Source organism: Lissotriton vulgaris, chromosome 1_2 (assembly GCF_964263255.1).
Source record: "Lissotriton vulgaris chromosome 1_2, aLisVul1.2, whole genome shotgun sequence".
In the NCBI taxonomy this organism is placed as follows: domain Eukaryota; kingdom Metazoa; phylum Chordata; class Amphibia; order Caudata; family Salamandridae; genus Lissotriton; species Lissotriton vulgaris.
Window position 1 is genome coordinate 249,417,768 of NC_141686.1, and position 18,649 is coordinate 249,436,416.

Here is an 18,649-nt window from a genome sequence, read left to right on the forward strand (position 1 = left end):
GGAATATGTGCCCTCTTTTTCTTATACTTCTATTCGCTGTCATTACCCTGGTGGCACCTTCCTCTTCCCCTCACCCCCCTCTTACACCTCATTTTCCTAACATGGCCACCATTCGAGTTAAGCATGAAGTTAACTGCTTCAAAATCATTTATCCCCCTTATCTGTCTGAAGCTTCAGCAAAACGGTTCAAGCATAACACCATTGAACAATTTCCTGATTCACTCTTTGTTGACCAATTCCATAATGGTCGTTATAGGAGACTCAAAAATGACTTCATTTTTTTCACTCACAACATCCCTTCCTGGTCTATCAGCTTCCATAACTCCCTCAACGTCACCTCCTCCTCATCTATCCCACATGGGCAGCAGCTAAAAATATCCCCCTCTACTTGTTTTAATGACTCTCTCACTATTTCACTATATAACAATGGTACTGTCTTGATTCAAGCTAAAGACACTTGTCTCTCTCTCTGACCACCTCTTCCCTTCCCTTCTCCCCAACCCTGTGACTGTGATCTCCCTTGATTTTTTATCTAGCTCCGCCCGTTACTCCCTATCTCCTCCCCTGACCTCCCCTTTACTCCAATAGGCCGCTCTCCCAGGAGGAACAGTCTGACCCTCTGCCCCCCTTCCATGCACACTCCTCTCCCATTCTTCCTCCCTCCCAATGTGAACTTCTCCTCAACACGTCAGCCATACCTCTGGCTAACACTCTCTTTTTCCACTCTACACCTTCCCGGTATTCCAATGTTACCTCTTTAACGCTAGCCCTGTCCACCAACCCCTTATTTAATCCACCTTTTCTACAACAATTTCCCAGTTAACTTTGCATACTTCCCCCTTTTTCCCCCTTCCCTTTTTCCCTTCCCGCTCTCCCCCTCTCCTTGTACCCTGAAATCCTCACAAACCCCTTTCATCTCTCTTTAGCCTCCCATTCCTCCAGTAATGCTGCACAATCCTTTATCCCCCCTCGGTAATCCCTTCCTTTTCCCTCCCTTGGACCTAGCAGAACCATGGGGCACATTAGTAAGGAATTGAGATATTTATCGCAAAACGCGCTTAGCGTGTTTTTTTGATCGCTGATATGTTAGCGGAGAAAACATGCTATTAGCAACTTTTTTCTCCATTATGCTGAAATATCCAGCTATGGCAGCGAAATGTGTGAATATCGCTGGATTTCCATTAACGCCAATGGGGGCTTAACCTGACAATCCACCTCCCATTGAATACACAGGTAAGTCATCCTATTAGCAGGCGTTATATTCTAGCGATAATCACACTTAGCGCAATTTCTTTTATCGCTAAGCCTGCGTTGCTAATAGGCGATAGCTGTGTTAGCGACTGCTTTCAGTCGCTAACAGTTTGGGTACGCCCACTTTGCATGTCATTAGCGATAAATATCGCTGACATGCAAAGCGGGCCCCAAACCAGTCGCTATCGCCTAAAAGCTGTCGCTAACTGCTCTTAGCAACAGCTTGCTGATAGAGCGATAAAAATATTGCTGCTTTAGTGGGAAAAAGTCCAGCAAAAGCGGCGATATTGACCTTGCTAATATACCCCCATATTCTTTCTTCAACTACCCTCTAACCCAGCACCCCCCACACTGCCTGGTGCCTGTCTCCTTACATTCACCTCTCCTAGCTTACAGGACTTTTTCAGCTCCTTCTCCTCTCTTTTCCCAAAACCTCCTGCCATTCTATGACTCCCCTCTTTCCCCTCTGCGCATTCCTCCCTCCCTTCTCGTTCCTAACCTGTCTCCATCTAAATATGATCTCAATTCTGCCCCTCTGTTCAACATCAGCAATGATAACTCTCTTTCCCCCTCAGTTGCACCAACATCCTCTCTCAACCACCATATATCTCTACCTTTTACTTAAACCCCAATAGCCCCGCACCCTCACCTCTCCCTGCCCTCCCTCACCAATTGCACTCCCTCCTGTATCCATCGAGCCACCTAACATTCCGTGTTCAGCCCTACTCTCTGGAAAATAAATTAGGATTTCTCATCTCTTCTATTTCCTTGGTTGACACTACCATCTCAGTCTTAAGCACTAAGATGTCCTCCGTTCCAAACATCCCAATTCCCTTGGCAAATACTCACTTCCCCAAACTCCTGAGGAGTACCTTGCACCCGCGTCCCAAACAAGCCAATCACAATCTGTCTTCTGCAGATATTTCTAACTTACTGGCTGTTTACAAGATTTCTAACTCCACTCCCCCTTCCACTCTCCTCTCCAAGTATGTCTACTCTGTACACTATTCTGACCATCTCTTCTGTCAGAACTAATCATCAGCCTTATTCTACCCTGGCACCCTCTCACAAGAACTTTATACCTATCACCCTTAGAAGCCCAAATGCCCCGTCATCAAAACAGTCTCGTCAGAGTTGCGCTGTGGAGCTTCAGGTGAAACACTGCTCATCCTTCAGATTTCATGCCATTTATCACCCGCCTGGTGACTGCTCTTCCTTTTTGGAGGAACTCACTGACTTCATCAGCGATCAATACTCTCAAAGTGACAGACAGATCTTCCTGCGAGACTTCAATCTTCACTGGGGCTCTTAGTAATACTCAGGTGCCAATAGGCTTGCCACTTTTCTCTCAGCAAACAATCTTATCTAACACTGCACTGAAACAACACACTCTAAGACGGGGTACTCATGGTACGGCCCGCGGGCCTCCGGCGGACCGGCAAGCCTTCCCTGGTGGCCCACGGACCTTGCAGACAATTTACCCATGCTTAAAAAATGTTTTTATTTAAGAGTGTTTGCATTCTCGGCTGCTCTTTGGGGGCCCGGGCATTCCAGACAGAGGGAGAGCGAGGGAGGGAAGGAAAGGAGGGAGGGAAAGGGAGGCAGACAGAGGGAGAGCGAGGGAGGGAGAGAAAGGGAGGCAGACAGAGGGAGAGCGAGGGAGGGAGGGAAAGGGAGACAGAGAGAGGGAGACAGAGAAAGGGAGACAGACAAAGGGAGGGGAGGGAGACAGGGAGGGAGACAGATGGAGATAGACAGAGGGAGGGAGACAGACAGAGGGAGGGAGACAGACAGAGGGAGGGAGAGGGTGACAGAGGGAGACAGAGAACGAGACAGATGGAGGGAGACAAACAGAGGGAGGGAGACAGACAGATGGAGACAGAGAGAGGGCGACAGACAGAGGGAGGCAGAGGGAGACAGAGGAAGGGAGACTAAGAGAGGGAGACAGAGAGAGGGAGACAGACAGAGGGAGACAAAGAGAGGGAGAGGGAGGGAGACAGACAGAGGGAGACAAAGAGAGGGAGAGGGAGAGAGAGACAGAGAAAGGGAGAGGGAGACAAAGAGAGGGAATGGGAGGGAGACAGAGAAAGGGAGAGGCAGGGAGACAAAGAAAGGGAGCAGGAGTGAGACAGAGAAAGGGAGAGGGAGGGAGACAGAAAGGGAGAGGAAGGGAGACACAGGGTGACAGACGGAGGGAGGAGGGGGGGAGGAGAGTGACACACAAAGGGAGGGAGGAGGGTGACAGACCGAGGGAGGTGTAGTGTCCTGTGGGTCACAGACGACACAGACTCGGTAGGGAGTTCACTTTCTCTTTATTGTACGTCCTTCTAAAACAATCTCCTTCTTACAACTGCCCATTTCCTGGTGTGTCTCCTGCTCTACCCTTATCCCGCAACGTCCCCTTCCTTGGCCGAGCTGGTCCTACTGCCCAGCAATTCGTGCTACATTACACCTCCCCCTTTCTTAACAAAATGAGCTATTTCAATTATCCTTCAACATATAACTACAAAAGAAATTGGCACGTAGTTACAGTTCTTCAATCAGACGACTCGGCCTTTTGATGTTTCGCCGGGGGCGTAGATGACCGTCTTGACAGTCAGGTTCTCTTCTATCGGGGATCACCCCTGACAGCTGATCACCAGCTTCGGTCACGACAGGTCCCATTTCTCCATCGACAGGAGCGGTTAACAGTTCTTTGACTTTAGGTCTGCACTTTTGAAAGTGTGCTACATTCCTGGTGATTCTCTTATCATCCGAATCAGCAGTGATCATAGTTCCCTTTTGTCTGGTAAAAACCAGCGGAGTTTCATGATACCGACAGTCTGTTTTCTTGTGCTGTTCTTGTTTTACTAGCACCCAATCGCCTTCCTGAATCAGAGAGGGAGCAGCTCTCCAACGGTGATCCGCGTTCGTTTTAATCTTTTCCTTCTTGAGTCGATCAGTGACAGCTATGTCATCATGTTCAGACTCGTGAGACACAGTTCCATCATTCCAATCAATCATGGGTATTCTGGTGCGCACCGGCCCGCCCAACATTAGGGTCGCGGCACACTTGCCAGTAGTAGAATGAGGCGTGTTTCTATAAGCTCGCAAGACTTCATTTAGAGCCATTGTCCCAAAGAAGTCTACAGCAACATGCTGCCAAACACCCTCCGGCAACAGGGACATTTGCAGTGGTGCAGGAGGATCAGGTCGACTAACCAGTTGGCATTGGGGACAGCCTTTTAGCGTGATCTCTACCATTTGGTCCAACAACAGAAACCAGACTCGTTCCCTCAGTGCTTGCTTGGTGGCCACAATGCCTCGATGACCTTCATGTGCTAGATTTATGACTCCTTGCCGTAGGTGTTTTGGGATAATTCTTCTATTGTCTCGTAAGAGCAGGCCATTGGTAGCTACTGACAGTTCATCATTCACGTGCTTGAAAGCGGCAAGTTCATGTATGTCGGTTGGTCTGTCTGAAGTGTTGTCATCAAGGTGTCTCCAGTCATTGTTTTGTATACAACACTTTACATCTTGCAGAGTAACATCTGCCTGTGTGGCATCTTGGATGGCTTCTAGTGGGACGGCAGGTGGTCTGGCCTGATCTATCACAAAGCATACATATTCCTCGGCCACTGATGGTTTGCACTGGTTGTCTCTTTGGGGTGCCTTGACATATAGTCAGCAGGGTTTTCTACTTTTCCTGGCTTGTGCACAGTTGTATACGTGTATTCTTGGAGGCGAAGACCCCATCGTTCTATTCTCGGTGGCATCTTAGCTCGAGGATTGCCAAAGATGGTGATAAGGGCCTGATGATCGGTGACTAGTGTGAAGTGTTTTCCATATATGAAGATGTGGAAATGTTCACATGCCCAGACGACAGCCAAGCATTCTTTCTCCGACCCGGAGTATGCTTTCTCCGTATCAGTCAGGCTCCGGCTGGCATAGGCGATTATATAATGTTGGTCACCCTCCATGTCATATTGCGCAAGAATGGCTCCCAGCCCCACGGGACTGGCATCGACAGTGATTTCCGTCTTTGTTTTTTGGATCAAAATACGCCATGTTGTCTGCCGATTCCACAGCTACTTTTATTTCCTTGAATGCTTGTTCACATCCCACAGACCACTGGGAAGGGTGCCCTTGCTTTGTTAGTTGTCTCAGGGGATAGCTGATGGTCGCATAGTCCTGGATATAATGGGCACAGTAACTGGCCATCCCTAAAAAGGAGTGAACATCTCCTGCATCATGAGGGCTGGGAGTGTTATTCAGAGCATCCACTTTGTCTGGATCTGGTCTCATTCCCGCATGGGAGAAGATATGACTAAAGAACTTTAATGTGGACTTATGGAACTCACACTTTAGCGTTTAGCGTGTGGTTGGCTTCCATTAGTGCATGGCAGACTCGTTCTAAGGCAGTGTCATGTTCTTGTGTCGTAGACCCATAAACCAGGATGTCATCACTGTAGTTCAGGGCATTGGGGATGTGATGAATGGTTTCCCTAATGGATTCTTGAAAAATGTCAGCAGCAAAAGATACTCCGAAACTGAGTCTCTTATACCTGAAAAGACCGATGTGGGTTGAGAACGTTGTAATGTAACGTGACTGTTCATGCAGTTCTAGCTGGTGGTAACCTTTGTTAAGATCCAGTTTGGGGAATATCTTTGCTCCGTTGAGTGACGCAATCATATCACTGATATGTGGTCCAGGGTGTCTTGCTCTTTCAATGGTGGTGTTAGGTGCCCTCATATCAACACACAGACGGACTTTGGCAGGTTCACCTTTCTTCGGTACAACTACTACTGGAGAAACCCAGGGTGTAGGTCCATCTGTCCTTTCTATGATGTCGGCTTTTAGTAGATCCTGCAGTTCCTGTTCTACTGCTTGTTGGAGGTGAAAAGGGATTCGTCTGTGGTGTTGCGCTACAGGAGCTATTTGTTCATTTATGTGTAGCCGAATCTGACAATGAGCCATCTTTCCCAGGCCAGCGAATAGCTTCAGAAATTTCTGAACCACATCAAGTTCGTCATCAACTTTGTATAAGTTCTCCACTAGTCTTAGCCGCTCAGCAGTTGGAAGACTCAAAAGACAATCAGCCTCTGGTCCTTCAATGACATGGATGTATGCAGGTATAGTGCGATCTTGATGCGTGAGGTGAGTTGAGAATCTTCCCAGACACGGGAGTGGCATTTTGGACATCCATGTGTAGACCCTCACATGAGCAGGACTTAGTTGAGGTGGTGACTTCATCCTCTGATACTCTGCCACTGGTATATAGTTGAGAGAGGCTCCACTGTCCATCACAAATTTGGTCCAGTGCGTGTCCATTTGGATGTTGAGCCGAGGGTATTTCTTCAGTCTGTCAGGCTCATCGACCATACATACATATTCATCGCTGTCCTGCGAGATAGGTGACAGTGACCTTGATTCTTGGGAGGACGAGCCTCATGAGTGATAGCTTCGGCGAGACTAGTAGCTGGAGAGGGATGATCCCGTCGATGAGTAACTGAGATCCAGTACCGCCTTGGCATGATGACACATGCTCGAGGGTCGTGATTGCCTCTCCTGATTTCTCTGTTTATCTTTCCTGAAGGTTCCACAGACGTTCTCGAAGTGGTTCTCCCCCCCACACTTCCTGCACTTCTGACCTTGAGCGGGGCAACCATCCGTATGGGGAAAGTCATAGCCACAACGATAGCATTTGAGATGACGTTCACGCCGTCTGTTATTTCAACTGGAGCTGAGACGTCGTCGGCTCACAGGTTGCTGTTGCATTTTGCTGTTATTGTTATTGTTATTGTTAACTGAAGCTTATAAAGCGGCAACTCACCGTCAGGTCTCTAGGCGCTTATGACAGAAAGAGATAGCAACAGCAAACTAGATGAAGAAAAAGATGCCTAAAGGCCCTAGCACTTTTTTGAACCGGGATGACCTCGGCTTCACCGGAGAATATCTGCGTGTGTTACGAGATTGCAGCCTGAAGGCTTGTTCACGCTTTTCACTTCTCCCTGCTTCCATCTTTTTGGCGTGTTCTTCAGCCTGATCATGCACCCGTGTCATCTCCTCAATTTCAACCAGCGAGTAACTTTTCTTTAACATTTTCCGCCGCAGTGATTCGGACAGCCTTCGATAACTCTCAGACAAAGGGCATCTTCAGTCGAGAAAGAGTTAAATTCACAAATAACATGCCAATCGTCTAAGGCGTGTGATGAAAACGCACATGGGCTTTTCTTTTTCTTGGGCCACCAGGTTAAACGTGTATCTCTCATAATCGATGTTCCTTTTATGTAGAAATTTCCGGTTCAATGCTTCACACACATCAGCGTAAGATGCTGCATCAGCTGCAGGTAATTCCTTTATGATTTGGCCAACATTTTTTCCTATTCGATTCCATAGTGCTATCAGCTGTTGACTGGCTTCCGTCACGTGCGAACCCTTCATGAAGTCTTCAAAATCTTGAAGCCACTCCTTCCAACGAAGACCCATACCTCCTCCTGTTTCGAGGACCAAAGGTTCAGGTGGATGCAGAAACGACACTCCGAGCACCCCCATATGTCCAGCATTGGCTTGCATCGGATTGTCTTGCGCCAGACCCGCTTGAGGAGGTGGGGTAGTAGACATGGTGATGAGGCGGCCTTCTATCAAGTCTGTCCACTGACGGAGACGACAGCCCTCTTTGTTGCTCTGGATGAAGCACACTCCAAATCACCACTGGCCATACCTGACTTGAACTTGTGAGGACTTGATTCAACTAATGCACAAGAGGGCACACCCCAGCTATATTTGGAAACTGTTCTATTGACTTTACCAGTGCTTGATGGATTTCAAGTTGTATCAATTGAATTTACCAGTGCTTAATATGTTATAGGCTTTCTCAGTTGCCTTAGCTAATGCTTGATGCTTTTCGAGCTTTTCAATTAACTTCGCCAATGCTTGATGATTTTCAGAGTTCTTAATTGTATTTGCCAATGCTTGATTATTTTCCACTTTTTCAGTTACATTCCCCAATGCTTGATGACTTTCCAGATTTTTAATTGAATTTGCCAATGCTTGATGGTTTTCCGATTTTGCAGTTGAATTTGCCAGTGCTTGATGTATTACATACTTTCAGTTGCATTTACCAATGCTTTTTTCTTTGTTGGGCACTCCGCCTGACTTCAAAATGGCCGCCGGGACTTCCTCGCAGGGGATTGGTGCGGGCGCCTGACTTAAAGATGGCCGCCACGAACTCTCGCGCCCCTCGAGATTTGGTCTCTCACACCGGCAGCAGCTCTTCATTCAACTGGACCTTCACAGCAGCCAGGAAAACGAAGGAAGACACTCACCTCAGGTACTGGGGCTCATTACTACATGACTGGGGTGGGCATCCAGGTCGCCATTAAGCATGGCCAATGTGGGACCTCCATGCTGCTCCGACGTCGTGGGGGAGGGCTCCCAGGTACTCCTCACTTCCAAGAGGCAGACGGGTGCGGCCGGGGTAGGCACCCGGACCGCGAGGCGCTACAATGAACGCGGTCAGGGTAGGCTCCCAAACCGCGAGGAGCAAAGATGAACGTGGTCGGGGTAGGCTCCCGAACCGCACCAACAAATCCTTTTCTAGGGATTTGTGCCAAACCTGTTGGCAGATTTCCGTAAGGCCATCCAGGCACTTCTGAATAACGGTGCCCTAGTCTTATTGGCATGATTCCACGTGCCATTTTGATTCAAAAGGACACCCAGGTATGAAAAGTTGTTTGTGAATTCGATAGTAACTCCATGATTCTAATAGCGTGGCAGTTGCCGGATTTCTTACCGCACTTCTTTATGAAAGTTTTAGTTTGATTCACCTGCAAATCAATGTCCTGCATATACTTAACAAAGTCATTATGGAGTATGTGGTGCACACCATCAAAACGGCATCGTCCGCGTACAGGAGGGCGGGCACGAGACAATGTCCGATTTAACCAAGATCTTTAGGGGTCAGGGTCAGTGCAGTGCCAACATTAATAAAGAAAGCAAAAAAAATGGGGCAAGGACACAAACCTGGCTCACCCCTCTTTCTATATTGAATCGCTGTGTGCATTCTCCCCTAAACCCATATCTGACCCTGGCTTTCGTACCTGAGTACAGATCCCTCAAAAAATAAATAATCGTAAAGTCCCACCCATATTTGATATTATTGCCCATAGCTTAAAGTGGTTTAGACAACCAAAGGCGGAGGACAGGTCGACGAACCCCAAGAACAGTTTCCCTCCCTTAATCATGATATATTTCCATACTAGCATACTCAGGTTGAAGCACTGTTCAATAGTTCTCCACCCAGTGTGAAACCCGCATTTATTGTCAGTCAGAGTACCCTTAGAATCATCAAAATCAAAATTGTTCTCCACATTACTTTTACTAAAGAGTCAAGCAGTGAGATCGGCCTATAGCAGGCTGGGCAATGCCAATCCCCTTTTTCACAGACAGGTACTATTATCGATTCTGCCCATGTAGGAAGAAATTTGGAAGCACAGCAGGCCCTTAAAACAACAGTTAAGATAGGACCCCATAGAGATGTATTAGCTTTACACAAACCCATAGGGATGGCAATTGAGCCAGGAGCCTTACCTCATTTGCTGGCTGTTGTGGCACTACTCACTTTCACTAGGCTGAATGGGATAATACTGGAGGATCGACCCAGGTCTAAATCTGAATTGCCTTAGAAATTAGTGGCCTGAATAGTATCAGGTATAGAGGTCGTAGCAGCATATTTGGCGGAAAAGTGTTTAATCCACTCGGCCTCAGGTATTGCGACCACAAATCCAGGGCCGGTATTCTCCCTCAATGGTGCAGAGTTTACTATCTACATCTTTGTACTTGCTCTGCATAATGCGTCCCGAGCCTCATCCCTTACCCAAGTTTTCCTTTGTTTCATGGCCTGTTGATAAGCGGATCTACAGTGCTGGATCTAAGCTCTACAATCTACAATATAATCAAATGTTTAGAAATATATTAAAATGCAATAAAAGCGAAATTTAAATATTATAACAATAATTAAGCTGATTTAAGCTGCCTTCCAGCTCAACCACACCACATTTCTGTAATAATTAGCAAATTGGCAAATTTACAGAAACCTAGGCGCAGTTTTAAGAGCAAATAATGATACCACTGCTGGTGTGTGTTCGCCCCAAGCTTTAATTGTCTCGGGTGCACTGTCCAGAAAACTGCCCAAGCAATAGCCTTCTTGAACTTAGTGTCGCTTGGGCTTGGATACCAGTCCAGCCCAATCCCTCCGAGTCCCCTCAATTGGACTAAAACGGTTGCCTGGGAATAGACGGAGTACGACTTACGAAGGGGAGAGTACCTGTTATCCAGTGCAGGTTGAATAAAACTGTTTTACGGCAGCTTCCTGGAAGTGCTGAGTCCCCTCTTCCAGCTTTCCTCACAAGCGCTGATAATGTTAATGTTTAAGAAATATATCCTGAAACGGGGAACCAAGAGGGGTGGTCCAGCCCAGCCTCCTCCAGGCTCTTACGGGTGAGGATGGGATTGCCCTTGGCCCGGGCCTAGGCAAGGCCCGGCGCGGCCCATGTCGCTGGTGTTCGCTGGCTCTTTAATGCTTGTGTAGTGACCTCTCCCTCCTGGAAAAGATGTTTGCTGGGCGTTGCAGTCCCCAAACCGGCAAAACTAAGTAGCAGGCAGGCAGCGGCTATGGCGTCCCGTGCCGTGGATGTTCGCTGGCTCTTTTAACCCCTTGCGTGCTAGTGGTTTTCCAGCTGTGCGCTGGATTTTTCAAAAACCCGCGTTACATGACGAGCTCAGCTCGTCATCAGCATACAAGTGCCGTAGCTGATGATGAGCTGAGCTCGTCATCAGCATCTAAGGGGTTAAAGAGCAAAGTGACTCTGCACTGCAAAGAGTGTGAGTGTTTTAATAGCGGAATCGCTGAGTGCACTGCAGACAGAAATGTTTATGAAGCTAGGCCCTGCTGGCACACACCTCTGAGAAGCATTGGCTACAGCGTGTATGCTTCTCAGAGGTGCGTGCCAGCAGGTCCTAGATTTCTTTGTAGATAGAAATGTTTCTGATGCTAGAAATTAAAGAATAGTTGCAGCAATATCTAAACTTTCTAAAGCCTTAAACTGTAAATATACAAGTAACACATGGTGCCACTGTCAACTGTTCATTCCTGAGCTGGTTACAACAATAAACATTCTATGACCAGCTTCCATTCTGGGCCGGATGCGAGTTTGCCTAAACTGGCACTTACCTAGGCCCACTTCCAGCATGTGGAAGTGCGTACGCTGCCATTGGGGGAAGGTCTTTGGCGTGGTCTGCCACGATTCGAGGCTGCAGAGCTGCTGGAACAATTTTTAGAGAGGTAACAATGTTTCATGACCAACTGAAATCATAGGGTTTGTGAACATTACAAAGAATAAGTGTTTATAATTTATGTGTTTGGTTGCCACGTCTACTACTAAGAAAGTTATATTTTCTTTTCAGCATCAGGTAAAGGCAGTGTGACGAGCTCTATATAATTCTTTGGCAAAGAACAAGAGGATCCTGTACAGAACCCAACCTACTTTGCTGCTCTTGCACCCCCACAACACAACAACTCCAGTGTTTAAGGTAATGAAACTGATGCTATCTTTTTCTACATGATAGTTAAAGGCTTTATATGCAGTTCACATGCTGGGTGGGGTGGGTGCACATCAGTATCAATTTGAGGCATGGAACTGTGTAATATAGCCTTATAGCCTGCCATAGCGGGCCATTACGGTCATTAAAGTCCCGCTCCAGCGTCAAAGACTTTAACTAGGAAATGAGACTTTAATAGCCGTTATAGCCCAGCTACAAAGAGGTAGGAGGCTATTAGAACATTCTGCCACTAGAGGGCAGAATGTTCTAACAAATAAAACAAAGGCTTCAGGGAGTCAAAGTCGATTGAAATCCCCTCGGGATTACCCTTCGTTCACAGCAGCAGCTGTGAACAAAGTCAAACATTAGAATGTTGGAGCTCCGGGCTTCTACCAGCCCTTGTTTTCAATGGATACTCACAACTCCATAGCTGCTGCTGCCTGCCTGCTATGTTGTTTTGCTGGTTTGGGGACTGCAACCCCCAGCAGACATCTTTCCTAGAAAGGAGAGGCCACTACACATGCTTAACCCCTTCGGTGCTCATGACGGAACGGTTCTGTCATGAGCGTCGGTTGGCCTGTGCTCATGACGGAACCGTTCCGTCATGAGTCCATAGGTTCTTTAGAACCTTCAGCACCGCAGAGGAATTCGCGCAGCACTGAAGGGGTTAAGTACTACTGCGCAGCTGCAAAGATTTCCCACCAAAGCGAAATACGTCGTACTACGTAGATGCAGTAGACGCATGCGCAGAAAATTCCCGAGTTTTTGGCAGCCATATTAAACCACTCGAGTTAAATGTTAGTAAAGCACATTGAAAAGCTTCCCCTAGATGAAAAAAATGTAGTGTAGTGCAATTATTAGTATTCACTAAACAAGTTGTTTATTTTATTACATGTTATTCGAGAGGATTGAATCCGAGCAAGTTTCTTACGTACGAAACCTTGCTCCATCAATGGCTCTAAATTTTGTGCAGTTTTGTCTTTTAATCAAAGAACAATGGTTCCTGTGGCATACGAATTTCAAGAATACAATACTTGACAGCTTAAATAAGCAATATTCACTTGTAGCAGAGAAGGGTCTGGCAGAAAAAGAAACACACACATATGCAAAATTTATAAGAAAGAATTCTTATATTTCAAATCATGAGACGTGTCCATATTTACAACAGCAACACATATACAAAAGATTGTATGTACAGTGAAAAGTGCAGTGCGTCCCAAGTGATTGTGTGAACACAAAACCAGAACAAACACAAAAAATAAAGGGTCTATACAGTTTTTGTGTTATGAGTATTTACACAGGGAAAGGACCAAGCAATATAATACAATAGTTGCTGACAGTGACTACATAGGATCACAAATCACTGTGCTGAATGGGTTCCTTCCCTATAGCGTCGACGGCGTTTCGACCTGGAGAATGGAGGTCTCGTCAGGACTATACAATGGGGGACATCTAGGGAAAAGGTGAGAGTGGGTATTAATAGGTGTGGTTGCTGTATTCTACAGTGTTGTGTGGACTTAGAAATAGGGGGTTGTAATACCTCGTAGTGTCTTGACGTGGTGCAACCCATGCGTGATAAGTTAATTTAAATCAGACTTACAGTATACCCAGCCGGGCACTGTTGAGGAAAAAGGTAAAACATTGATTAAGATTCACGAGCGCGTGGCACAAGGTTACCATTAGGCTAGTCATGGAATAATAGGGCCACTTACCACTGTGGTTGATTGTGGTATTTCAGTATATAGGCACTAAGGTTGCGTTTGAAGAGACAGGATAATGCCTGGAGAGAAAGGGCCATATGGTGAGAATATTATATAATAACGGGAGATGGTGATGTTGGAAAGCGTGTCTCAGAGCTTACCTGCTCAAAGGACGAGGACTCGCTCGATCGCACTTTCCCGGTCACTACGAGGTATTACAACCCCCTATTTCTAAGTCCACACAACACTGTAGAATACAGCAACCACACCTATTAATACCCACTCTCACCTTTTCCCTAGATGTCCCTGGTTTTGTGTTCACACAATCACTTGGGACGCACTGCACTTTTCACTGTACATACAATCTTTTGTATATGTGTTGCTGTTGTAAATATGGACACTTCTCATGATTTGAAATATAAGAATTCTTTCTTATAAATTTTGCATATGTGTGTGTTTCTTTTTCTGCCAGACCCTTCTCTGCTACAAGTGAATATTGCTTATTTAAGCTGTCAAGTATTGTATTCTTGAAATTCGTATGCCACAGGAACCATTGTTCTTTGGATATACAGTTTGCCCTGGTTCCGCTGTGAGTAGGGTTCCCTTGTTTCCCCTTTTTCGCGTTTTGTCTTTTAAGGCAAATCTCTTAATAAATCTCCCCGTGCGGTGCCTACCAAAAATGTATGTAGGATGGATTTGGCATATGAAGTCTATCCAACATTTGGGTGTTTTTGACTTTGTGTGTCCTGTTCTTCTTCCTTGTGTACTGTAACTGGCGTGCTCATCTAAAGCGGCATTCTAATACCTTCGGTTAATTGGGTCGCGTTCCTGCTATATAAACACTCACACTCTTTAAAATGGCCGCTGGAACCTCACATTCTAATGCACAAAGCTATGCTTAAACTAAACCTCGCATTTCTTACTTAACTGCTAATGCAATAGTTAAAATAAATTAAGGGAATTAGAGTAGAAATAAGTGGTATACAGTGCATTCATTTATTTTCGTATTCTAACATGTTTTTCTTTGACTTTGTTATTAGTTCGTATTTAGGCCTGGAGGGTGACTGAAATATCCACCTTGCCTGGTGATGCGCAAGCGCGTTAGACTCTGTCAAACTTCGAGCTGTGACATTGAAACTTTGCCAAGTACAGTTTAACCAGAAGACGTGCCTAGGAACAGCACCTCTTGACCCGGAGAGGGGAAGCAGAAAAAGACAAAGGGCCCGATTCACAGAATGAACTTAAGACTCAAACCTAAACCTACTACTATTTTGGTATTCACAGAATGCACTTACTACTTTTGGCATTCACAGAATGAACTTACTACTTTTGGTATGCACAGAAGTTAGGATTTTGTCTTAAGTTTGTCTTAAGACAAACTTAAGACAGACTTAAGACAGACTTAAGACAAAATCCTAACTTCTGTGAATACCAAAAGTAGTAAGTTCATTCTGTGAATGCCAAAAGTAGTAAGTGCATTCTGTGAATACCAAAATAGTAGTAAGTTTAGGATTGAGTCTTAAGTACATTCTGTGAATCGAGCCCAAAATTTGCATTTCCAAATGTGACATGCGGGTGGAAAATAAAGTTTGGAAAAAGTAATTTAGGGGAGGGAACATAGAACAATAAGCCTAAGAAAATGACATTACATTAGTATAGTGTGAAGACATTTCCCCATCCCATTGTCCAATGACAAGTAGGGGATTCACGAATATTGAAACATTGGAGGGTGGTACATACACTGAGAAAAGTGGTACACAGACAAAATATCGATATTTAAATATCGATATACAAAAATATCGAAGTTTAAATATCGATATACAATAATATCGAAGGTAAGTAATATCGACAGTCTAAATATCGATATTGGTATGATATCAGTAATATCGAAGTTGTAAATATCGATGTCAATAATATCGAAATTAATAACTTTGATGTTACTAATATCAATTTTTAAATTAATTTAGTGTATATTATATTGTATTTATTATGTTTTATTATTTATTTTTAATGTAATTTAATTAAATATTGTCTTTTACTACTGTAGCGGGTTGTGGGTTTATAGGGGAATAGGGTGGGAAGTAATTTAATTATGTTAAATTAATTATTATTTAGTAGGAATTATTAATTAATTAATTGAGAATTAATTTTTAATTATTTTTAATTAATTGATTAATTGATAAATATGTTCTGTAGCGGGTTATGGGTTTATAGGGGAATAGGGTGGGAAGTAATTTAATAATAATTAATTAATTGATATATGTTTATACATATTTTAATTAACAATTAATTGGTAATTAATTTCTATTAATTAGTTAATTAATTATTATAATTTTTTACATATTTATAATTATTAATTAGTTGGTAATTAATTAATATTAATTATTTAATTAAATTAATATAGTAATTTTTATATATAATTTATTGTTATTCTTAATTAATTAATTGGGCAAAATAATATTAATTATTAAATTAAATTAATTACAGCAAATGTGCTAATATATTTACTTTATTGTTATTGTTAATTATTAATTAATTGGTAATTTAATAATAATAATTAATTTTGGGTATAGGGGTATTTTTAGGGTTCAGGGTCAGTTTTAAGTTCATGGGTAAAGGGGTATTTTTAGGGTTCAGGGTCAGTTTTCAGTTTTTGGGTAAAGGGGTATTTTTAGGGTTCAGGGTCAATTTTCAGTTTTTGGGTAAAGGGGTATTTTTAGGGTTCTGGGTCAGTTTTCAGTTTTTGGGTAAAGGGGTATTTTTAGGGTTCAGGGTCAGTTTTCAGTTCATGGGTAAAGGGGTATTTTTAGGGTTCAGGGTCAGTTTTCAGTTTTTGGGTAAAGGGGTATTTTTAGGGTTTAGGGTCAGTTTTCAGTTTTTGGGTAAAGGGGTATTTTTAGGGTTCAGGGTCAGTTTTCAGTTTGTGGGTAAAGGGGTATTTTTAGGGTTCAGGGTCAGTTTTCAGTATTTGGGTAAAGGGGTATTTTTAGGGTTCTGGGTCAGTTTTGGGTTTTTGGGGTACAGGGATATTTTTAGGGTTCAGGGTCAGTTTGGGGTTTTTGGGGTACAGGCGTACAGGGTAAAAACAAAAAAACATATTACATTAAATCAAATAAATTATATTAAAAAAATTAAAATTACTTTAAATTTTTAAGTGTTTTATTTATTTTAAATGTATATGTATTAGTTTTAATTTTGTTTTAATATTTTAATTTAATAGTTGTAAAATTATATGTATTTAAATATTATTTTAACATTATTATTAATACATCTAAAAAAACGATATTTTTGATTCCGATATTTTTGTACTACGATATTATTTTTTCGATATTTTTGTACTTACCTTAATGAAGATAGGATTCCGATATTTTTGCTGTCGATATTTTTGCTCCGATATTTTTGCATGTCGATATTCTGTCTGTCGATATTACGTCAGACATTCGAGAAAAGTATAACTAAGGTAGGCTCAGTCAGTTAGATTGTCAGACTTGTCACCGACCTGTAACCGACCCAACACTGCAGCAGAAGACGGCGGATGCCAAGGAGGTCAGAGACGCTGTTCGAGCACTCTGACAAAAGAATCGAAAAAGGTGAGACAGAGAGAGGAGAGTCAGTGAAATTGCTGAGGGAGAAGAGTCTGTCCATCCAGAACGGGAAAGAAGAGTAGCACCAGAGAGGGGTGTAATGCTGGTGTTGTACTTAGAAAAGGTTACCTGTCCTGTCCTAAACCTGTCCTGATCTGTTGTCTTCTGACTACTTTGGAGTTCCTTTTCCAGCTCCTTGGCCAGGGGTTGGTCCTCACACCATTCTAGGTAAATATAGATATGTGTGGTATGTCCTTGTACTGTTTTCCTTTTTCCACCCTTCCAAGGTACCAACATCATTTGATTTTATTAAGTCTTTATGTTTTGCTTTAATCATTATATTCTCCTTGAAATGTTGGTGTTCGACATGTATTGGTATTTGACTCACAAAAGTATTGCATAGATAAAATATTCAAAACTCTCCCGAGTCTGTGGTCATTCAAAGAATTAAAGGTAAATGTAATTTATATCTGTTATGTTAACAACCTGATCGACAAGGAGAAATTGAGAACTAAGGTGTTAAGGTTTTTGGTAAGAAACGGTGTATAGGTATATATTATTACATGGTAGCCAGCTTGTGTATGAATGTTTTATGGGCCCAGGTCAATATGATGTTTTAGAATAACCCAGGCTGGTAATCTTGCTGCATCAGTATTTCTTGGTAGCAGAGGATGGTTAGGTTTTAGTTAAGATAGATAGATTGTTGTGTATTGGAATATTGATTTATGTATTAACCCAAACCCGTATGTATTGTTTTATGTTTTCTAGAATTCCCGTGGATATTGAATAGCAGGTGGTAAATGGAAGCCACACTGCAATGAGGTTACTGGCCTTGATGAAGAAAGTGTGGAAAGTTAGGTAGAACTTGAAGCACTGGTTAGGGATTATTTCTGATATAAAAGTGAGAGTGATTGGTAGCAGGTTCTTTGATGCTTGAGTGAAGGGTAAGCGGAAGAGGTTTTACTCAGTGTGTGAGGGGTAAACAGAAAAGTTTTACTCGCAGTCGAAGAAATTGACTTTTCTTTGAAATTAGAAAATCAGGCACAGTAGCAAATGTTTTTACGTTATATATTAATAAAATGTGTAAGTAAAAAAAATTGAATGAAATTAAATTTTGCATTACCTTGCAAAGGAGGGGTCAGCCGCGGGTGTTGCACTGACGTCACTAAGAGCTGCGCTGGGATTGGTTGAGACAGCGGGTTTGTAGCTGAGGTAAATTTGTAAAGAAGGGGTGAGTACAGAGGAGCAAAACTAACGTCACAGAAAAACCGCACAAGCATTGGTTACGGTAATTCAGTAAACCAGACGTTGATTGGTCATCAGAATATAAGACGCGCTGGTATTAGGGAAACATTAGAGTAGAAGTAAACAATCAATAAATCGTCAAAATAGCAGTTTTTGTGTTAATAGACAGTGGGGATTGCATGTGAAGCATTGATCCTACTTTATTAGGACCCTGGCCAGACAGAAGACTTATAAGTTTTGCCCACAAGCAATTTATTAGAGGGAATCCAAGCAAAATGTACGGAGAG